Source organism: Myxocyprinus asiaticus, chromosome 31 (assembly GCF_019703515.2).
Source record: "Myxocyprinus asiaticus isolate MX2 ecotype Aquarium Trade chromosome 31, UBuf_Myxa_2, whole genome shotgun sequence".
Taxonomy (NCBI): Eukaryota; Metazoa; Chordata; class Actinopteri; order Cypriniformes; family Catostomidae; genus Myxocyprinus; species Myxocyprinus asiaticus.
The window spans coordinates 2,765,119-2,789,667 of NC_059374.1; the positions used below are offsets into that span (position 1 = coordinate 2,765,119).

The 24,549-nt window shown below is 43.7% G+C and overlaps 2 non-coding genes across 2 annotated transcripts; both read right to left on the reverse strand.

Annotated features, from left to right (window-relative positions):
• Positions 1 to 21,048: 21,048 nt before the first annotated feature.
• On the reverse strand, positions 21,049 to 21,161 carry trnal-caa (transfer RNA leucine (anticodon CAA)). Its single transcript has 2 exons — positions 21,124 to 21,161; positions 21,049 to 21,094 (listed from the first exon to the last, which is right to left on the reverse strand). It is a non-coding gene; the product is annotated as a tRNA-Leu (tRNA).
• Positions 21,162 to 24,120: 2,959 nt separating this feature from the next.
• Positions 24,121 to 24,233, reverse strand: trnal-caa (transfer RNA leucine (anticodon CAA)). Its single transcript has 2 exons — positions 24,196 to 24,233; positions 24,121 to 24,166 (listed from the first exon to the last, which is right to left on the reverse strand). It is a non-coding gene; the product is annotated as a tRNA-Leu (tRNA).
• Between the last annotated feature and the right edge of the window lie 316 nt (positions 24,234 to 24,549).

The following is a 24,549-nucleotide window of genomic DNA, read 5'->3' on the forward strand; positions in this document are numbered from 1 at the left end:
CACATGGGGAGTTTTATGCATATTGCTCTGGTCAGTTTCTCAGACATCACTCTTCACTGTTAGTATTTTGCTCAGATAAATGAAATGGTGCTCACAGCATCTCTATAAACTGTGTTTGCAGGCCTTCAAATTCCCGTTTCTTGATCCAGTGTCCTAACTCATGTTTGGCAGCTCTTACTGAGGTCTATACTGTATGTTCTGCATTTTCTAGTCTACATATTATTCAAGTTACAGAGCACAAAAAAGTTTTTTTTCTTCAGAAAACTTAATATATGTAAAGTTTGTAATTTCTGTGGCACTAGCGTCACCAAACAGAATTGCAAAAATGAAGATTGTCAAACAGGATTGCCGAAAACTCCCCCCATCTGCCTTTGGAGGAGCAAACACACACCATTGTTTGAGACAATGATGAAATAAGAACGAGAGATTAAAATTTCTCAATTGCTTTGGCTAATTTCTTTTAAACAGTCTTAACATTTTCTAAACTGTAAATGCAATTGTTACAACTGTTTTATGGGATATCACAACTCTATTGCATGTCTACAAAATGTAGAAACTCACCCAAAACATTTAATTCATGCTTCAATACCTAGTTGTTGTGTCAGTAAACTGGCGAATGCCACCAAAAAGAAAAGGGTTTTTTTTTTGTCATCATGTGAGCCATACTAGTCAAAATGCTTAGATGTTTTTTCACCGTGGCAGTCAACCCTGGAAATGTTTGTTATATACAAATTTCATTTTTGTTCTACTTTTTATTGACACTGACTGCTTACTCTATACAAGAATGTCAGTTTTGTTTAGCTGAATGCTATTGTGTATCACACTGAGCTTTTTAGAAACGGATTTCAACAGTAGGTAAAAGTTTAATGGGAATGGTCAATGCTGTACAATACTGTAGTACACAGAAAAAGGATATGCACATTTGTATGTATGCAGTACATTTATTTTTGTAGCAATATGTTACATGTAAACAGAAAATTCACATTTGCATGTCCATTTTTACACATTTCTTATATGTAAAGTCATATATAGTGAACAGAAAATTGCCACAAAATGACATCCATGCAAAAAAAAAAAAAAAAAAGGCAACAAAGAAACGCAGTAAATTGTACCTCCTCACAGTACATAACACTACAATTTCCCCATCTTCTTGGTGGACATCATGTTGCTCTTGTTGGTCTGACCAGAGATTTAGCAGACATCACAAACATTCCATGTCATAGATATTTATGGAATAAACATGTATGTCTGACAGATTTTGATAACTGAATGGATAATTTTGCATGTGATGGCTCACAAGATGAAAGAATGTTTAGAAGTTGTGAAGAGTATGTAAATTTCACTGAGAATCAACTCAGTTTTGATCAGCAAGCCATGTGCATTTAGTTATAAGAATCTAATTGTTCAGAGATTTGAACTTATTGAAAAAAAAATAATTCTCATTTGAGAATTGAGCCAAAGTGATTGAGAAAAACTGTTATACTAAATGTGACCTTTATATTATAAATCTGAAATGTCCTTGCATTTGGAGGGCAAGCTACCTCTTGGAGTAATCTATTCACATTGAATGAACAAGTAAAGTATTGCACAAGTAAACAATGATTTACTATGCTACTCAATCACAAACTGTGTTGATGTACTTTGGTCTGCTTTTTGCTGTCAGAATAATCCCTCTATCCATTTTCTATACCGCTTATCCAATCTCAGGCTGAAAGCAGGGAACCACCCTGAACAGGTGGCCAGTCCATCACATGGCTAACAAATATAATGATATACCACATTCACCACATACTGTATACACTGTATATAGCTCAGAAGGTAATCAGTAGGTTGCTGGTTCGAGTCCTACAAAAAAAAAAAAAAGCTATCTGTAAAACAGCACCATCACCTGAGCAAGACCTGAGGTACTATAGAAGATCTCTTTAGGAACCAATCCTGTTTGTGTACTAGAAATTGCTTTGGTTAAAAGTGTCTGCTAAATGACAACTACTATAAGCCTCAGACTACAAGTGGTTTATATGCCCACTACTAAAGCATCAAGCTCCAATCTGATTGATGCTTGGTTAACAACATGTAAAATTAAAATGAATTGTGATTGGTCATTCTACATGTTAGTTAGATGGACTATTCCTGTTTTAAGTGGCCAGAATAAGCTGCAAATTGGACCAGAATGTATGTCAATCGTCAAAAGTCTGGCTTTGTAAAAAATGGCTGCTTAATTTCACTACATCACATTTGGTCATGTTACTACAAAGTGGATCTACCAACCTCGCCTTATAAATACCAAGTGAAAATGTAGTCAATAAGCTTAAATCAGACAACATGAAAACATTCAAGCCACAATTTATCAAAGATATCAATTGATTTCCAGACTTCAAAATTTCAAATACTGTCATTGCACGCCGCTGGAGTGCCAAACCTGCCAAAATGGAAAGGTGGTCGTGATGATGGCCATGCACACTGGGTATGTGACCCAGGGAACAAGGAAACCACTCTTTTGCTGAACTCGTGTACCGCAGCCACTTGGGCATGCGGCGAAATTAAATGAAAAGGCAACAAAAGATTCTCCTCCCAGCCCTCCACCGGGTGATGTAGTGGTCTGCTTACCAGTTCCAAAGCAGTGGGTTTCGTCGTCCCTGGATTGCCCGTCTTAGGGGCGCTTCAAGCCTTTCACGGATTCTTGGCGGCTGGCCATGAGACGGGTGGCGTCTGCTTCCTGTAGTGGGCTCCACGCCGGAGCCGGGCTGCAGGGGTGGGCTGCGGCGGAGCCGGTGCAGTCACCACAGGGGGACGCCCTTGACAACGGGCAGGCGGGGTGCGGGATCTTGAGCTGTGCCGGGGCAGGGTGTGCCGGATACCCTCCGTCTGCTGCTTCACCACCGAGAACTGCTGGGCAAAGTCCTCGATGGTGTCGCCGAATAGGCCAACCTGGGAAATGGGGGCAGCAAGGAACCGTGCCTTGTCGGCCTCTCCCATCTCGACCAGGTTGAGCCAAAGGTGGTGCTCCTGGACCACCAAGGTGGATGTCGCCCGCCCGAGAGACCGCGCCATGACCTTCGTCGCCCGGAGAGCGAGGTCAGTCACCGAGCACAGCTCCTGCATCAATCCCGGGGCGGAACTACCCTCATGCAGTTCCTTTAGCGCCTTGGATTGGTGGACTTGCAGGAGAGCCATGGCGTGCAGGGCGGAGGCGGCTTGTCCAGTGGCACTGTAGGATTTGGCCATCAGGGATGACGTAAACCTACAGGCCTTGGACGGGAGCTTTGGGCACCCGCGCCAGGTGGTGGTGCTCTGCGGTCATAGGTGCACCGTGAGTGCCTTATCCACTGGGGTAAAAAAAAAAAAAAAAGCTGAATAGCCCCTGGCCGCCCCACCATCGAGGGTAGTGAGGGTGGGGGAGCTGAAAGATCGGGACCGGGCAGTAAAAGGTGCCTCCCATGACCTTGTCAGCTCCTCGTGCACTTCCGGGAAGAAAGGAACTGGGGCGGGGCGTGGCTGTGAGCGGTGCCGCGAGCCCAGGAACCAATCATCGAGCCGTGAGGGTTCAGGGGAGAGTGGAGGGTTCCACTCTAGCCCGACGCTCATGGCTGCCCGGGAAAGCATGTCTGTCATTTCCGCGTCAGCCTGTGACTGGGCGACCGTACCCAAGGGGGGGAGCCCAGCTGAGGCTTCCGCTTCTGACTGGACGAGCCGCTCGCCGATGCTGCGCTCAAGAGCTCATCAGCTTCACGGGCTCCGAACAAGAGGTCAAACTCGCCGTGAGACGAGCCGGCGGGGGGATACCCGACGGAGGTGGTCCCATTGGGGTCCCCCAAATCGCCCCCGGTGCTAGCCGCGCTGGCCTCATACCCATAGGTAGAAGGACCGAGGTGGGGAGCTACTGGGGTGGTTTGCTTTCTTACGAAGGCAAGCCGCGACCGCAATGTTGCTATGGTCATGTTCTCGCAATGAGTACATGATCCATCCACGAACGCTGTCTCTGCATGGGTTGCGCCCAGACACGAAAGACAGCGATCGTGACCATCAGAAGTTGAGAGATAACGACCGCAACCAGGAATAACACAAACGGAAAGGCATCTTTAAAAAGACGCGTGTGTGCCGCTCTTTTAGAGAAATATACTCTTTTATTTCTGCCGAAGCGCCCAGGGGCGTTCTCTGCAGTGCACCTGTGCAGAGGAGGGAGAAGCCGCTGAAATGCGCCGTCAGATCCAGCAGAGGTGAATGAACAGTAGTATTCAGCTCAATGAACGTCGACCTTTCGGCTCCGAAGAGAAAATCTGAATGAGTGGTTGCATACCAGCTCCTTTTATACCCATATGTCCGGGGGAGTGGTATGCAAATACCACTCGCCAATTTTCATTGGCCTTTTATCAAAGACCAGAGGTGTTTCGAGCTCCCAAGTGTGACCCCTAGTGTCACTACATCAACACAACGTCGAGTGAGTGACAGATAGGGAACACCTGTTAAGTGTCATTCCTCTAGCTTTGAGAAAGGGTTTCATTCATCTGATTGATAATATGAGAAAATGTGTGGGGTGTCCCTCAGCTGTGGAAATAATGAATTAAGTGTGATACTTGTTAAGAGAACTTATATTCAGCCATGGTATGAAAGTACTAATTTTAAACAATGCTTTTCAACACTGTAATTAAAAACCTCTTTTCCTGATTCTCTAATGATGTGCAAATATTTGGCCAGCTCACTGCCGAGCCAGAGAGAGAGGTGCATTATAGAGTGCCAAGAAAGTATAGCAGCTTTCAATACTGGCCCATTTCAAAGTTGCAATACCAAACACCTTACAAATCACAACAGTCATTGTAAACATAATACAATAATGGGCTATTTGTACATCCTCAAGCAGTACCCAACTGTTTTGAAACCAAACTGGTGACTATTAGATTCAAATAAACAAAGCAAAATGTGATGTCATTAAAAATGCATAATGGGCAGCAGGTCTGCTAAGCTTCTATCCACTAAAAGTGGTACAGAAAGACAAAGCCTTTACATGTCAGCCTGTGGCTGGTGAGTTTATTCGGAAAACTTAATTATACCTAGCCAGCCTATTGACTGATTTTGGACTAGGGTAAATGTCCAATAATTGGTGCAGGTTTAAAAAAGGGCAAAAATCGGTACAGCATTAATGGAACACTACTCAAAGTGTAGTTCCAAACCAGGGGCATAGCAGTCATTTTAAAAGTGGGGGGGGGGGGGGTGGACACATCTGTCAGTAGGTGGCTTGCACAGACCCAACACTTACAGTGCAGTATTAATATATTACAGTATATATTAACATATAAGTATGATATAAGTATTATATTATATCCGTATTATTTACTTTTAATATTTTTAATATTTTAAAGATTCAAGTATTGCAAAATAATTGCAAAATGTGGCTAAATTAGCTGCAAAAATAAAGGTCATCTTGTGGAGCACTTGCTTCTGTTTCACACATGACAATAAAAGACTGAGCAGAAACTGGTCCTTGTATAAAGTATTTAATCAATTACAATATTGACAATTTTGCATGTGCACAATTTTATTTTTTATTCAGTGCATTGTGGGATTTAAATGTATCGAAGTGGCTCGAGTGTTTTGACTACGTTCACCAAAATTCGTTTGGATCCATTTAATGATTCAGTGACCATTTCTGGTGATGCCAGAAGGTGGTGACAAATGAGCGTCTTGTGTGAAATGAATTAGTCACTGAATCAACGATCGAAAATGTAAATCCTTTAAAATTTGTATGTCTTCAGACCTACAAAGAGACTTTAGTAGAGGTTTTAAGCATTATAAGAACAAAGCAAATCTATCATTTCCCTATAGTTTGTGAGCTGCTGAGCATGACTTTCATCAAAAGACAATAACAGTCTTATAATAATTATAATTAACATCTGTACGTTTTCATGTATAAAAAAAAAAAAAGTGTCTACGTATCTATTCACTTCAGTAAAATGCATGTGTTCTAAGAACACAGCAGATCTATCTATTTTCCTAGTTTGTTGACTGCACACCAACATAGAGGTAAAAATCAGGAGCTGATATTAAAAAAAGCTTTACATATTTAACACAGATCTAGTAATCTGCTTAAATTGGCAAAAACAACTAATCAAACTATTACCTGATAAACATAATGTGAAAAGCATAACTTAATGAAGACTCATGCGCTGATGTAAACTCCACTTACAATGGATCTTATTTTAAAATTGCTAAAGAAAAACTGGGACAACCTTGTATGTCCATTATGGGTTAGAAATTTGATTGTATCTAATAAGACTTTTAAAATGAAGTTTTCATAAATACTGTAGTTTGTCTAAGAAATGAATAAACAAATCCAGACAAATAAGGGGCTATTCTGCGAAAGACAATGTGATTATGAATTCAGAAATGAATTACAACTGGGAAACCTTAGTTAGAGCCCATCGATGAGGCTTGTTTGGCATACTGTTCAAAATAATAACTTTGTTTTTAGGACAGTGAATTTCAATTTTGGAGAATTTACCTTCAGATGTTTTGATGAAAGAGGGCCATTCAGTTATAGTCGGTTTGAAAAGACAGTTGTGGGAATAAAAGGGAATGTGTTCTCATGATACCATTAACATTGTGATTTTAACTCTTACTAAATGCTTATACAGTATAAGGTAATATTTCATCAATTAAGCAGAAGAAATACTTTTCTTACTGGTTGTAATGCTGCCTTTGAACTAGCATTAGCATGTCTGAAGTTTATTAACATACCCTCAATGGCTACTAAAACTAGATAGGACCCCCTTTACCCAGAGAACATTATGTTTTTTCATGGCATGGATTTAAAAGGTGTTGGAAACATTCCTTAGAGAAAGTAGACTCAAGACCCAGACCAATACCAGATCCCGTAAGACAGTGTTTCCTAAACTGGGGTACGTGTACCCCTGGGGGTACGTGAAGTGACGATGGGGGTACGCGTAAAAAATTCTAGGATTTACTATTCTTTTAATTTCATCCTAGACTAAAATAACATTGAAACCGAGTTCATGTATTTCTCACTGGCAAAAATAATTTTGTGCACCCTCTAGTGTAGAAACACCAAAATGGTCATGTCATAAAGGTCAGATAAATAGCATGTAATAAAATAACACTATCTTTTGCAGTTACAAAAATGCATCTACTCATGTGTTGTGTGTCATGCAAGTACCTTTTTTTCACCAGCCCAGCACACTGCTAGGTGTAATAGTAAAATTGATACTTCTGAAAGTTTCTTCCATCTCCAAACATGATCTCTGGAGCTCAACCAGAGTGACCATCTGGTTCTTGGTCACCTCTCTTACCAAGGCCCTTCTCCTCCAATTGCTCAGTTTGGCCAGTTGGCCAGCTTTAGGAAGAGTCCTGGTTGTTCCAAACTTGTTCCGTTTAAGAATTATGGAGACCACTGTGCTCTTGGGAACCTTATATAGACAGGTGTGTGCCTTTCCAAATCATGTCCAATCAATTGAATTTGCCACAGGTGGACTCCAATCAAAGTGTAGAAACATCTCAACGATGATCTAGAGAAATGAGATGCACCTGAGCTAAATTTCAAGTGTCATAGCAAAGGGTCTGAATACTTATGTCAATTTTTTCTTTTTAATAAATTTGCAAAGATATAAAAAATCTGGTTTTTGCTTCGTCATTATTGGGTACGGAGTGTAGATTGATGTGGAAAAAAAAACAGTTTAAAGCATTTTAGCATAAGGCTGCAACATAACAAAATATGAAGAAATAAAATGAAGGGGTCTGAATACTTTCTGAATGCACTGTAAATAAAGGTTCGGGGGCAGCTTGCTTATTGCATATCTCAATCAACCTCAATAATATACAGTATAGACCTCTGCTTTCCTGACTTTAGTGACAGTCCTTCCGGCATCCCTCCACCTCCCCACATCCATCCTGACTCTTAAGAGCTCCTTCCCTATAGCTATCTTCACCCATTAATACTGTAAGTAGTTCCATAAGGGGTAAATTAAAGGTCAAGCTAAGCCTAATCCAAGCCCTTCCTTTGCAGACAGCAAGCCAAATATGTTTACCAATCAAAGATTATATGGCCAGGTGAACATGTGAAACAATGTTTAATTGGTATTAAGGGGCCAAATATGTGGCAAGAAAATATTGCCCACACCATTACATCAACACCACAAGATTGAACATTTGACAAAAAGCAGGATGAATCATCATGGTTACTTGTGTAACCTCCATTCCCTGATGGAGGCAACGAGATGTTGTGTCGATGTAGTGACACTAGGGGTAACTCTTGGGAGCCCGAGACACCTCTGGTCTTTGATAAAAGACCAATGAAAATTGGTGAGTGGTATTTGCATGCCACTCCCCCGGACATACGGGTATAAAAGGAGCTGGTATGCAAACACTCATTCAGGTTTTATGCTGAGGAGCCGATATAAGGTCCGGCCATTTCAGCGGGTAGTTCAGTGTTGTGGCAGGAGGGACACAACGTCTTGTTCCCTCCATCAGGGAACAGAGGTTACACAAGTAACCATGATGTTCCCTATCTGTCACTCACTTGACGTTGTGTCGATGTAGTGACACTAGGGGTCCCTATACGAAACGCCTCAATTGGCTGAACTGTGTTACATGAACTGGCGGTGTGTGGTGCGCAGACTACTGTGTGCCTCATAGCCAGCACACCAGGTCAACACGTAACCTCCCCCAACATAGTTATGAGTGTGAAACGGCCCTTTTTGGGGACAAGTTGACTACCCAAAAGATAGAGACAGGCTTAGCCCAGTCGTGGCCTCTTTTCCCCTTCTTTTTTTCCACTCCCTAAAAAAGAAGTGGATTATCCGACTGGGCCGCCAGGTCTAGTCAGGGGGTGTCCCTCCCAAGGGGAAGACACCACGGAGACCACACCTCGCCCAAAGAGAGGGGGGATATTTAAGTGGAAAAATATGTCACATGGTCTTTCCAACCATGTGGAGAGTCTTCAAGGTAGATCCTGCCCAATGGGGGAGGAGTTACTACAAACATGGTGACTGGGGCAGAGGGGCTCTGCCCAAGGAAGACGCAGCTTGCCAACAGGGAAACGAACTAGCGAAAGATATATATCGCATGGGGTTAGCCTTACAGGGAACTGCCACATGCGGAGCACCTACCCCAGAACAGGACTCTTAATTAGCACGTGTACTGGGCCGGCAGTGAGTCTCTCCGAAAACTCAACTGCCACAGGGCTCGGAGGAAGTCAACCAGGGAACAAAGTTTGTGAACACTACTGGGAATTAATGGTGCATGTCTTCAGCTCCAAGGGAGGTGGGAGGCACTATGTGCAAGCAATAAACCCGGCCAGCTATCCCATGCTTATCCACTTGTGTTGCGTGCCACTACCTGGGACGAAACCGGTTCCACCCGGGGATTGTAGAACCTTGCAAAGGTGTTGGGTGTTGCCCAGCCCGCTGCTCTGCAAATGTCTGTTAGAGAGTCACCTCTGGCCAGGGCCCAGGAAGCCACTACACCCCTGGTAGAATGGGCTCGTAGCCCTACCGGGGGCGGCATGTCCTGGGTGTGATATGCCATAGTTATAGTTAAGTCAGTGGGCGATCCTCTGCTTGGAGACAGCGCTTCCTTTCCGCTGTGCACCAAAGCAGACAAAGAGCTGCTCAGAGATTCTAAAGCTCTGTGTGCGATCCATATAGATGCGTAAAGCGCGCACCGGACACAGCAATGACAGGGCTGGGTCTGCCTCCTCCTGGTGCAGCGCTTGCAGGTTCACCACCTGGTCCCTAAAAGGGGTGGTGGGAACCTTGGACACATAGCCCCGTCGGGGTCTCAGGATCACGTGAGAGTATCCCGGACCGAACTCCAGGCACGTTTCACTGACAGAGAACGCTTAAAGGTCACCTACCCTCTTGATGGAAGTGAGCACAGTCAGGAGGGCAGTCTTCAAGAAGAGTGCCTTTAGCTCGGCTGACTGCAAAGGCTCAAAGGGGGCTCTCTGTAGACCCTGAAGAACTACAGAGAGGTCCCATGAGGGAACGAGGCGTGGTCTGGAGGGATTCAGCCTCCTGGCGCCTCTTAGGAACCTGATGATCAGGTCATACTTCCCTAAGGACTTACCGTCGACTGCATCATGGTGTGCTGTTATGGCGGCAACGTATACCTTCAAGGTGGAAGGGGACAGCCTCCCTTCCAGCCTCTCCTGCAGGAAGGAAAGCACTGATCCGACTGCATATCTCTGGGGGTCTTCGCGTCAGGAAGAACACCACTTAGTGAACAGACGCCACTTAAAGGCATACAGGCACCTCGTAGAGGGGGCCCTAGCCTGAGTGATCGTGTCTACCACCACAGGTGGTAGACCACTTAGGTCTTCTGTGTCCCGTCCAGGGGCCAGACATGGAGATTCCAGAGGTCTGGGCATGGGTGCCAGAGGGTGCCCCGTCCCTGAGAGAGAAGGTCCTTCCTCAGGGGAATTCACCAGGGGAGAGCTGTGGTGATGAGCATGAGGTCCGAGAACCATGTCTGGGTGGGCCAGTAGGGTGCTACAAGGACGACCTGCTCCTCGTCCTCCTTGACCTTGCACAGGGTCTGTGCAAGCAGGCTCACTGGGGGAAATGCATATTTGCGTAGGTCAGGTGGCCAGCTGTGTGCCAGCGCATCTATGCCAAGGGAAGCCTCGGTGAGGGCGTACCAGAGCGGGCAGTGGGAGGATTCTTGGGAGGTGAACAGGTCCACCTGTGCTCGTCCGAATCGACTCCAAATCAGCTGGACCATCTGAGGGTGGAGTCTCCACTCTCCCCTGAGGGTAACCTGCCGTGACAGCGCGTCCGCTGTAGTGTTGAGGTTGCCCGGGATGTGAGTGGCTCGCAGCGACTTGAAGCTCTCCAGAGGAGGAGACGGCGGGCGAGTTGTGACATACAACGAGAATGCAGACTGCTTTGGCGGTTGACATATGCTACCGTTGCCGTACTGTCTGTCCGAACTAACGCATGCTTGCCCTGGATCAACGGCCGGAACCTCCACAGGGCGAGCAGAATTGTCAACAACTCAAGGCAGTTGATGTGCCAATGCAGTCGCGGGCCCGTCCAGAGGCCGGCGGCTGCGTGTCCTTTGCAAACAGTGCCCCAGCCTGTTTTGGAGGTGTCTGTCGTGACCACGACGCACCTGGAGACCAGTTCTAAAGGAACACCTGCTCGTAGAGACGAGAGGTCGGTCCAAGGGCTGAAAAGATGGTGACAGACTGGCGTGATGGCCACGCGATGTGTCCTGTGGTGCCATGCCCATCTTGGGACTCGAGTCTGGAGCCAGTGCTGAAGCGGCCTCATATGCATTAACCCGAGCAGGGTGGCCACCGCCAAGGATGCCATATGCCCCAGGAGCCTCTGAAAAAGTTTCAGTGGAACTGCTGTTCTCTGTTTGGACGCCTTCAAACAGGCCAGCACCGACTGGATGCGCTCGTTTGTAAGGTGCGCCGTCAAGGAGACTGAGTCCAACTCCAATCTGAGAAAAGAGATGCTCTGAACCGGGAGGAGCTTGCTCTTTTCCCAGTTGACCTGAAGCCCTAGTCGGCTGAGGTGTGAGAGCACCAGGTCCCTGTGTGCGCACAACATGTTTCGAGAGTGAGCTAGGATTAGCCAGTCGTCGAGATAGTTGAGAATATGAATTCCCACCTCCCTTTACGGGGCAAGGGCAGCCTCTGCGATCTTCGTAAAGACACGAGGAGACAGGGACAGGCCGAAAGGGAGGACTTTGTACTGATACGCCTGACTCTCGGACGCAAACCGCAGGAAGGGTCTGAGACGTGGAAGTATGCATCCTTCAGGTCTACTGCCGCGAACCAATCTTGATGCCGGACGCTCGCCAGAATGTGTTTTTATGTCAGCATCTTGAATGGGAGTCTGTGTAAAGTCCGGTTCAGTACTCGCAGGTCCAAGATTGGCCGCAACCCACCGCCTTTTTTCGGTACAATGAAGTAGGGGCTGTAAAACCCTTTCTTCATCTCGGCTGGAGGGACAGGTTCTATCGCGTCCTTCCGTAGGAGGGTAGCGATCTCCGCGCGCAGGGTGGCAGCGTTTTCGCCCTTGACCAAGGTGAAGTGAATACCGCTGAACCTGGGCGGGCACCTGGTGAACTGAATCGCGTAACCGAGTCGGACGGTCCATATCAGCCATCGCGACGGATTGGAAAGCGCGAGCCATGTGTCCAAGTTCCGCGCGAGGGGGACCAAGGGGACAACGTCGTCGGACGTACCAGCAGGTAGGGCCTCGTGCGAGGTGCCACACCACGTCGTGGCCGTGCTGAGTCTAGGGACATCGAAGCACTTACCTGGCTCCTTGTGACCACCCCGGGAACAGCCTGGGATGGGGGAGGAAGAGGCCTGTCCTTGTAACCCATGGAGACTGCCACATCGGGGGCAGCTGTGTGACACAGCTGGGCACTCAGGAGCGCCAATCCTGCAAGAAAGAGCCCGTGGATGGTAGTCGTGGTGACGACCGTACACACTGGGTATGTGACCCAGAAAGGAAGGAAGCCGCTCTTTTGCTGAACTGTTTGGTACCACAGCCACTTGGGCATGCGGTGAAATCAAACAAAAAGGCAACAAAAGATTTTCCACCCGGCCCTCCACCGGGGGATGGAGTGGTCTTCTTACCAGCTCCACGTGAGTGGGTTCCCTCGTCCCTGTGTCGCCCATCTCAGGGGCGCTTCGAGGACCTCCGTGGGTTGTTCGGTGCCAGCTGTGAGACGGGTGGCGTCGGCTTCCTGCGGTGGGCTCCACACCGGGGCCGGGCCGAAGGGGCGGGCTGCGGCAGAGCCGGTGCAGTCACCACAGGGGGACACCCTTGGTGACGAGCAGACGGGGTGCAGGATCTTGAGCCGCGCCGGGGCAGGATGTGCCCGATTGCCTCCGTCTGCTGCTTCACCGCCGAGAACTGCTGGGCAAAGTCCTCGACGGTGTCGCCGAATAGGCCCGCCTGGGAAATGGGGGCAGCAAGGAACCGTGTCTTGTCGGCCTCGCCCATCTCGACCAGGTTGAGCCAAAGATGGCGCTTCTGGACCACTAGTGTGGCCATCATCCGCCCGAGAGACCGCACCGTGACCTTCATCGTTTGGAGAGCGAGGTCGGTCGCCGAGCACAGTTCCTGCATCAAATCTGTGGTGGAACTACCCTCGTGCAGTTCTTTCAGCGCCTTGGCTTGGTGGACCTGCAGTAGAGCCATGGCGTGCAGGGCAGAGGCGGCTTGTCCAGTGGCACTGTAGGCTTTAGCCGTCAGGGACGACGTGAGCCTACAGGGCTTGGACAGGAACTTAGGGTGTCCGCGCCAGGTGGCGGCGCTCTGCGGGCATAGGTGCACCGCGAGCACCTTATCCACCGGGGGAATCGCCGTATAGCCCCTGGCCGCCCCGCCATCGAGGGTAGTGAGAGCGGGGGAACTGCGGAGTCGGGGCCGGGCAGTAAAAGGTGCCTCCCATGACTTCGTCAGCTCCTCATGCACTTCCGGGAAGAATGGCACTGGAGCGGGGCGTGGCTGCTTTGAGCAGCGCCGCGAGCCCAGAAACCAGTCATCAAGCCGCGAGGGTTCAGGGGAGAGCGGAGGGTTCCACTCTAACCCGACGCTCGTGGCCGCCCGGGAAAGCATGAAAGATTGGGGCAGACGAGTGTGCTGGGGAATGGGAGGTCTGCGGGGGGATACCCGGCGGAGACGATCCCATTGGGGTCCCCAAATCGGCCCCAGTGCTAGCTGCGCTGGCCTCATACCCGTAGGAAGAAGGACCGAGACGGGGAGCCGCTTTCTTACGAAAGCAAGCCGCGACCGCAACGTTGCCATGGTCATGTTCTGGCAGTGAGAACATGAACCATTCACAAACGCAGCCTCTGTGTGGGTCGAGCCCAGACAAGAAAGACAGCGATCATGACCATCCGAAGTTGAGAGATAACGACCGCAACCAGGAATAACACACAATCGGAAAGACATCTTTAAAAAGACACGTCTTTAAATAGATGTTCCATGTGTGCACTGTTTTAGAGAAATATATACTCTTTTAGAGGGGGAAAAAGCTCTTTCAGAAAATATACTCTCTAGTTTTTCTGCCGAAGTGCCCAGGGGCGTTCTCTGCAGTGCACCAGTGCAGAGGAGGTAGAAGCCGCTGAAATGCGCTGTCAGATCCAGCAGAGGTGAATGAACAGTACTATTCAGTTCAATGAGCATGACCGTTCGGCTCCGAAGAGAAAATCTGAATGAGTGGTTGCATACCAGCTCCTATTATGCCCGTATGTCCGGGGGAGTGGCATGCAAATACCACTCGCCAATTTTCATTGGCCAATTATCAAAGACCAGAGGTGTCTCGGTCTCCCAAGAGTGACCCCTAGTGTCACTACATCAACACAACTTCGAGTGAGTGACAGATAGGGAACCATATATTTGTGCCATGTGAAAGTCACTGCAGAAATCGAGAGAACCCAACACCTAATGACTCTATACCACTCTGATTAATTCACAGCATGAAACAATGACTAGAACAGTCTCTGGGAATGATCCATATAGTTAGTTCAGCCAGTTATATAATTTTGAAAAGACATCTATTTCTACACAATTCCTTCCATTAATAAATAATGGCTTTAAAAGCGACAATTTTTTCCACCATCTGTCAGTAGTCCTCAGTTGGTTATGTCAATAAAAAATTCAGTTCTGTGATTGCTCTTTCATATAAACAACATTCCTTTTGGCCTTTCACATGTGAAAAATGTGCCTGCAACCTGTGCAACACTGAGCCACTTCTACACCATCTCCAGAAGTCCAGGTGTGGCCAGTAAATATTCTGAAGAATGAATGTCATAAAATTGTATTGTGTCCTTTAGTGAATAGAGACCACTGGTCTTCTCATAAGAGGTCAGAGGTGGTAAGATACAGGAAACTTGCCAAGGGAGAAACAGTTCCTTCCCAAATGGCCTACTGAATTCAAGTGAATATATGAAATATGAATGAGTCAATAAGTGATATTCTTTACAATGTGTTAAACACTGAGGTTGACCTTTTGGTCTCAGTGGGCTTTGTCATGGACTGACCACCTCCTTAAACATCAGCTTTGCCCCATCCCTCCATTTTCTGTCTTGCAGTCAGGCTCTCAACTTGAGCGTGGAGCAAGGAGAGGCACTCCTTGCTTACAAATACACAGTACCTACTTCCCTACTATATAATATTACAAAACCAACATGTCAAATGAGTAGGTTGTCTGAATCCTCAGTATTCATAAAACAGTAGGTGAGAAAACCCCAGATGACACGCTGCATCTGGCAAGATTCTGAAGTGCTCATTCTCTGGACACTTTACCATCCCATAATGCCACATGAGCTGAGGAGATGTCAGATTCAAAACACTAAATTAAAAAGTAAATAATAAAAATAAAAAATGGCAAAGAACCATGAGCATGGCAGCTCTTTTCAACTGTAAGTGCTATACATACCAAGAAAGTGGTTCCTTGTGGTTAAATTGTACTAATTTACCAAAACCAGAGTAGATTATTTTTATGGTTGCTGTTACTACATCATTCTTTCAGGTCAGGGGACAATGCCCATGTTCCCGGATTAACGATTCTGTAGGCAGCAATGAGGTCCACCTGATGTCCATGCCACCTTATAGCTGGTTCCATAAAATGCAGAGCACCTCTTCTTATGACATCTGTTTTCACTCAACCTGCAGGTGTTTTTTGCAGAACAGCTTATACCTTGTTGCATGTGAGACAGCAACTGTAGAATTGATTTTTTTTTTTTACCTCCAAAAAGGAATGTATTTTTTGTTAATATAAACAACTGGTAAATGTTTAATGCTAGATTCCCATTTGACAAATTCAGACTTTTATCAAAGCGGCTAAAATGTTTGCTCTCCTTTTCCATATGTGGGGTAAACCAACACAATTGGCATTGATTCACTCAACCTACTTTTCTATCTTTTCTTGCAATAGTTAGTGTCCGTAATAGTAAAGCAGCTTACCTTTGACCACAACCAGATAGGCAACTTGACGATTGCTGATTTGAGTCCTGCAAGGAGCAATCATGGTGATCTGTCACCACTGAACCCTTAAGCAAGACACTTAACCTCAGGGTAGTGCAAGGGGACTATCCCTGTAATGTCTGTAATGCAAATTGCTTAGAAGCATGAGCTAAGTGAATTCTCACTTGCTTACTTACACTGATGATGTAGCAAGCTGGTGTAGTCCTTCAGTACTGTGCCATGTTGGAGCAGAAAATAACATATTCCTAATATCTTTGGCAATAGGTGAAGATAGACTGAGTGGGGTTAGCAATTATATGTCTAACGGAGGGTTCTTGGTGCAGAGAATGAGTGAAATGCCTGTGCAGATGGAGGGATTTTAAACATTTACAGTCGTCCTACTGCAACTTGCTCTGTTGCAACAACATCATGATACCATTCCAGAGCTGTCATAAAAAGGAAATCCCACACCAACTGCTGCTTCCAAGCCAAACTTGATTAGATTCACAGACAAAAACCATAGTTGGTCCAAGCTAAAGCACATGATGGAGTAGTATGTGAGTATTAACTTTTATATTAGATATAATGCTGCACTCCTTATGATGCTATCGCTGTAGCAAATCCAGTAAGTAATGGATTATGTATTTGTAAACTGTAGCACTAACAACTTGGCAGAAGTTGTGTTCATTCTATCTTCCAAATTATTTGCCAAATCAAATCAAAGCAAGAGTAAACAACAGTGATTGGTCTATGAGACCACCATGAACAGATGAGCATCATTTTACACACATCATTTCTCAATTTTTTACATCAATTCAAGATTTGCTACTGATACTCATGACATGAAAAACAACAAATTACTGCTAATATTTCTATAGATATCTTGGAGACTTCACAAACAAATGTTTACTTTGCCAGGAAGTCAATTCCACATATACATGAAGGATAATATAATATTATTAATTACATGTCTCATCAGTTTGGATCATGAAATTAGGATTTGTTTTTATGATCTCACAATAAACAATTCAGTGGAGTTGGAATCACATTTATTGGTATTTTGGATATTTTTTTTATCAAATACACACTACAAAACACATCTGTCAGTGTTTGCAGTTTAGTACCAAAACAGAAATTTAACATTTTGTAATAAAATTAATATATACTGTATAAACGGTTAAACTACATTTCACCCATTTCCCAATTTTTTGTCTGTAAACTTTGGTACATCACTGCAAACTGTTATTCTGTGATCATCAGAACTCAAGAAGATGATTACAAATGGAAGAAATTGCAGTTTGAAGCCAACAGAGCTCTTTATTGCACAAGGGCAGTACTTTTATTACCTTTTTTTCTTCTTTTTTTAACAACTGTATTCCCATAATTCCATTTACATAAGCTTTTTATCAGACAATAAAATTGGATGGAAAACTAATGGTTAAAGAAGCAGAATGCTTATTAAACCATTCTGCCATTCTGAAAGTGCAAACAAGTGCAGGCTTTTCTTAATTTACTCTATCACTGGAGATTGGCAGAAGAAATTATCCTTTAAACTGTACTGCAATTAAATTCATACCACTTGGTAAATTTGCCTTGTCGGAAGTGAGATTTGATCACACACCTCCATTTGGAGACCAGAACACTCTTTATGTGAGAAGATTCAAAGAGCCTTGATTCTGGTGCTTCAGAGCACTCGCCAGAGCAAACATGAGCAGACTTTTCTTGATTTACTCTATCACTGGAGATTGACAGAAGAATGTGTTTTGGTAATTGTAAACATTACTGCATTTAAATTCATACCACTTGGTAACAATGACTCATCAGAAGCAGGATTTGAACCCACACTGCCATTTGGAGACCAGAACACTCTTTACACAAGAAGGTTCAAAGCACCTTGAATCTGGCACCATAGACCACTCAACCATTTTGACAGTGCAAACTTTTCTTGATCTACTCTATCATTGGAGATTGACAGAAGAAAGTATACTTGAAACCATACTGCATTTAAATTCAAACCACTTGGTGAAATTGACTTGTCAGAAGTGGTATTTGAACCCACACCTCCATTTGGAGACCAGAACACTCTTTACTTGAGAAGGTTTAAACAGCCTGGAGTCTGGCATTTTAGACCACTCAGCCATTCTGACAGTGCAAACAAATGCAGACTTTTCTTGATTTACTCTATGACTGGAGATTGGCAGAAGAATGTGTTTTGGTAATTGTAAATATTACTGCATTACTGCACTCTTTACTTGAGAAGGTTCAAACAGCCTTGAGTCTGGCACTTTAGAACACTCAGCCATTCTGACAGTGCAAACAAATGCAGACTTTTCTTCATTTACTCTATGACTGGAGATTGGCAGAAGAATGTGTTTTGGTAATTGTAAACATTACGGCATTACTGCACACTTTACTTGAGAAGGTTCAAACAGCCTTGAGTCTGGCACCTTAGACCACTCGGCCATTCTGACAGAGCAAGCATGAGCAGACTTTTCTTGATTTACTCTATGACTGGAGATTGACAGAAGAATGTGTTTTGGTAATTGTAAACATTACTGCATTTAAATTCATACCACTTGGTAAAATTGACTTGTCAGAAGTTGGATTTCAAACGCACATCCATTTGTAGACCAGAATACACTTAACGTGGGAAGGTTTAAAGAGCCTTGAGTCTGGCGCTTCAGTGCACTCAGCCATTCTGACAGAGCAAGCATGAGCAGACTTTTCTTGATCTACTCTATCACTGGAGATTGGTAGAAGAAAGAAAACTTGAAACTGTAAACAGTAATGCATTTAAATTCCTACCACTTGGTAAAATTGCCCTATCAGAAGTTGGATTTCAAACACACATCCATTTGTTGGCCAGAATACTCTTTACATGAGAATGTTTAAAGATCTTTGAGTCTGGTGCTTCAGAACACTCGGCCATTCTGACAGAACAAACAAATGCAGACTTTTCTTGATTTACTCTATGACTGGAGATTGACAGAAAAATGTGTTTTGGTAATTGTAAACATTACTGCATTTAAATTCATACCACTTGGTAAAATTGACTTGTCAGAAGTTGGATTTCAAACGCACATCCATTTATAGACCAGAATACTCTTTATGTGCGAAGGTTTAGAGAGCCTTGAGTCTGGTGCTTCAGAGCACTCAGCCATTCTGACAGAGCAAACATGAGCAGACTTTTCTTGATCTGCTCTATCACTGGAGATTGGTAGAAGAATGTATACTTGAAACTGTAAACAGTACTGCATTTAAATTCATACCACTTGGTAAAATTGCCTTGTCAGAAGTTGGATTTCAAACACAAATCCATTTGTAGATCAGAACACTCTTTAAATGAGAATGTTTAAAGATCCTTGAGTCTGGCACTTCAGAACACTGCCATTCTGACAGTGCAAACAAGTGCAGACTTTTCTTGATTTACTCTATCACTGGAGAATGGCAGAAGAAAGAATACTTGAAACTGTAAACAGAAATAAATTTAAAATCATACCACTTGGTAAAATTTCCCTGTCAGAAGTGGGATTTGAACCCATAACTCCATTAGGCAACCAAAAACACTCTTTACGTGAGTAAGTTCAAAGAGCCTTGACTCTGGCGCCTTGGACCGCTCAGCCATTCTGACAGCGCAAACAAGAGCAGACTTTTCTTAATTTACTTTATCACTGGAGTTTGGCAGACGAAAGTATACTTGAAACTGTACTGCATTTAAATTCATACCACTTTGTAAATTTGCCTTGTTGCAAGAAGAGATTTGATCCCACACCTCCATTTGGTCACCGGAAGGCTCTTTAAGTGAGAAGATTAAAAGAGCCTTGATTCTGGCACTTCAGAGCACTCAGCCACAGCAAACATGAGCAGACTTTTATTGATCTACTCTTTCACTGGAGATTGACAGAAGAAAGCATTTTGGTAATTGTAAACCTTACTGCATTTAAATTCATACCACTTGGTAAAATTGACTTGTCAGAAGTTGGATTCCAAACACACATCCATTTGTAGACCAGAACACTCTTTACATGAGAATGTTTAAAGACTCAGCCATTCTGACAGAGCAAACATGAGCAGACTTTTCTTGATCTACACTTTCACTGGAGATTGGTAGAAGAAAGAAAACTTTAAACTGTAAAAAGTACTGCATTTAAATTCATACAACTTGGTAAATTTGCCTTGTCAGAAGTGAGATTTGATCCTTGGTCTCCATTTGAAGACCAGAACACTCTTTATGTGAAAAGGTTCAAAGAGCCTTGAGTCTGGTGCAATAAACTACTCAGCCATTCTGATGGTGTCAAGATGAGCAGACTTTTATTGATCTACTCTATCATTGGAGATTGACAGAAGAAAGTGTTTTGGTAATTGTAAACATTACTGCATTTAAATTCATACCACTTGGTAAAATTGACTTGTCAGAAGTTGGATTTCAAACGCACATCCATTTCTAGACCAGAATACTCTTTACGTGGGAAGGTTTAAAGAGCCTTGAGTCTGGCGCCTTAGACCACTCAACCATTTTGACAGTGCAAACGTGTGTAGACTTTTCTTGATCTACTCTATCATTGGAGATTGACAGAAGAAAGTATACTTGAAACTGTACTGCATTTAAATTCATACCACTTGGTGGAATTGACTTGTCAGAAGTGGCATTTGAATCCATACCTCCATTTGGAGACCAGCACACTATTTACTTGAGAAGGTTCAAACAGCCTGGAGTCTGGCATTTTAGACCACTCAGCCATTCTGACAGAGCAAGCATGAGCAGACTTTTCTTGATCTACTCTATCACTGGAGATTGGTAGAAGAAAGAAAACTTGAAACTGTAAACAGTAATGCATTTAAATTCCTAACACTTGGTAAAATTGCCCTGTCAGAAGTTGGATTTCAAACACACATCCATTTGTTGGCCAGAATACTCTTTACATGAGAATGTTTAAAGATCCTTGAGTCTGGTGCCTTGGACCGCTCGGCCATTCTGACAGTCCTTAAAAAAAAATGCAGACCTTTCTTGATTTACTCTATGACTGGAGATTGACAGAAGAATGTGTTTTGGTAATTTTAAGCATTACTGCATTTAAATTCATACCACTTGGTAAAATTGCCCTGTCAGAAGTGGGATTCGAACCCACGCCTCCATTTGGAGACCAGAACACTCTTTACTTGAGAAGGTTCAAACAGCCTTGAGTCTGGCGCCTTAGACCACTCGGCCATTCTGACAGTCCTTTAAATGAATTAAAAAAAAAAAAAAAAAAATTGCAGACTTTTCTTGATTTACTCTATGACTGGAGATTGGCAGAAGAATGTGTTTTGGTAATTGTAAATATTACTGCATTACTGCACTCTTTACTTGAGAAGGTTCAAACAGCCTGGAGTTTGGCATTTTAGACCACTCAGCCATTCTGACAGTGCAAATAAATGCAGACTTTTCTTGATTTACTATATGACTGGAGATTGGCAAAAGAAAGTAAACTAGAAACTGTACTGCATTCATACCACTTTGCATACAAATTCATACCACTTTGTAAATTTGCCTTGTTGCAAGTAGAGATTTGATACCACGCCTCCAATGGAGACCAGAAAGCCTTTAAGTGAGAAGATTAAAAGAGCCTTGATTCTGGCACTTCAGAGCACTCAGTCAGAGCAGACATGAGCAGGTTTTTATTGATCTACTCTATCACTGGAGATTGGTAGAAGAAAGTATACTTGAAACTGTAAACAGTACTGCATTTAAATTCATACCACTTGGTAAAATTGCCTTGTCAGAAGTTGGATTTCAAACACAAATCCATTTGTAGATCAGAACACTCTTTAAATGAGAATGTTTAAAGATCCTTGAGTCTGGCACTTCAGAACACTGCCATTCTGACAGTGCAAACAAGTGCAGACTTTTCTTGATTTACTCTATCACTGGAGATTGGCAGAAGAAAGTCTGCTCTTGTTTGCACTGTCAGAATGGCCGAGCGGTCCAAGGCGTCGGAGTCAAGGCTCTTTGAACTTGCTCATATAAAGAGTGTCCTGGTTGCCAACTGGAGTTATGGGTTCAAATCCCACTACTGACAGGGTAATTTTACCAAGTGGTATGATTTTAAATGTATTTCTGTTTACAGTTTCAAAAAGTATACTTGAAACATTACTGCATTTAAATTCATACCACTTGGTAAAATTACCTTGTCAGAAGTGGGATTTCAAATGCACATCCATTTATAGACCAGAATACTCTTTATGTGCAAAGGTTTAGAGAGCCTTGAGTCTGGTGCTTCAGAGCACTCAGCCATTCTGACAGAGCAAACATGAGCAGACTTTTCTTGATCTGCTCTATCACTGGAGATTGGTAGAAGAAAGTATACTTGAAACTGTAAACAGTACTGCATTAAAATTCATACCACTTGATAAAACTGACTTGTCAGAAGTTGGATTTCAAACGCACATCCATTTGTAGACCAGAATACTCTTTACGTGGGAAGGTTTAGAGAGCCTTGAGTCTGGTGCTTCAGAGAACTCAGCCATTCTGACAGAGCAAACATGAGCAGACTTTTATTGATCTACTCTATCACTGGAGATTGGTAGAAGAAAGAAAACTTGAAACTGTAAACAGTAATGCATTTAAATTCCTACCACTTGGTAAAATTGACTTGTCAGAAGTGAGATTTGATCCTAGGTCTCCATTTGAAGACCAGAACGCTCTTTATGTGAAAAGGTTCAAAGAGCCTTTAGTCTGGTGCCTTAAACTACTCAGCCATTCTGATGGTGTCAAGATGAGCAGACTTTTATTGATCTACTCTATCTCTAGCGATTGATAGAAGAAAGTGTTATGGTGATTGTAAACATTACTGCATTTAAATTCATACCATTTGGTAAAATTGCCCTGTCAGAAGTGGGATTTGAACCCATAACTCCATTAGGCAGACCAAAAACACTCTTTACGTGAGTAAGGTTCAAAGAGCCTTTATCTTTGAATTTACTTTATCACTGGAGATTGGCAGAAGAAAGTATCCTTGAAACTGTACTGCATTTAAATTCATGCCACTTTGTAAATTTGCCTTGTTGCAAGAAGATATTTGATCCCACGCCTCCATTTGGTCACCGGAAGGCTCTTTAAGTGAGAAGATTAAAAGAGCCTTGATTCTGGCACTTCAGAGCACTCAGCCACAGCAAACATGAGCAGACTTTTATTGATCTACTCTTTCACTGGAGATTGACAGAAGAAAGCATTTTGGTAATTGTAAACCTTACTGCATTTAAATTCATACCACTTGGTAAAATTGACTTGTCAGAAGTTGGATTCCAAACACACATCCATTTGTAGACCAGAACACTCTTTACATGAGAATGTTTAAAGACTCAGACATTCTGACAGAGCAAACATGAGCAGACTTTTCTTGATCTACACTTTCACTGGAGATTGGTAGAAGAAAGAAAACTTTAAACTGTAAAAAGTACTGCATTTAAATTCATACAACTTGGTAAATTTGCCTTGTCAGAAGTGAGATTTGATCCTTGGTCTCCATTTGAAGACCAGAACACTCTTTATGTGAAAAGGTTCAAAGAGCCTTGAGTCTGGTGCAATAAACTACTCAGCCATTCTGATGGTGTCAAGATGAGCAGACTTTTATTGATCTACTCTATCATTGGAGATTGACAGAAGAAAGTGTTTTGGTAATTGTAAACATTACTGCATTTAAATTCATACCACTTGGTAAAATTGACTTGTCAGAAGTTGGATTTCAAACGCACATCCATTTCTAGACCAGAATACTCTTTACGTGGGAAGGTTTAAAGAGCCTTGAGTCTGGCGCCTTAGACCACTCGGCCATTCTGACAGAGCAAGCATGAGCAGACTTTTCTTGATCTACTCTATCACTGGAGATTGGTAGAAGAAAGAAAACTTGAAACTGTAAACAGTAATGCATTTAAATTCCTACCACTTGGTAAAATTGCCCTGTCAGAAGTTGGATTTCAAACACACATCCATTTGTTGGCCAGAATACTCTTTACATGAGAATGTTTAAAGATCCTTGAGTCTGGTGCCTTGGACCGCTCGGCCATTCTGACAGTCCTTAAAAAAAAATGCAGACCTTTCTTGATTTACTCTATGACTGGAGATTGACAGAAGAATGTGTTTTGGTAATTTTAAGCATTACTGCATTTAAATTCATACCACTTGGTAAAATTGCCCTGTCAGAAGTGGGATTTGAACCCACGCCTCCATTTGGAGACCAGAACACTCTTTACGTGAAAAAGTTCAAAGAGCCTTGAGTCTGGTGCCTTGGACTGCTCGGCCATTCTGACAGTGCCAAAAAAAAAAGTGCAGACTTTTCTTGATTTACTCTATGGCTGGAGATTGACAGAAGAAAGTATACTTGAAACTCTTTACTGCATTTAAATTCATACCACTTTGTAAATTTGCCTTGTTGGAAGTAGAGATTTGATCCCACGCCTCCATTTGGAGACCAGAACACTCTTTACATGAAAAGATTCAAAGAGCCTTGATTCTGGCACTTCAGAGAACTCAGCCATTCTGCCAAAGCAAACATGAGCAGAGATCTACTCTATCACTGGAGATTGGAAGAAGAAAGTATACCTGAAACTGTAAACAGTACTGCAT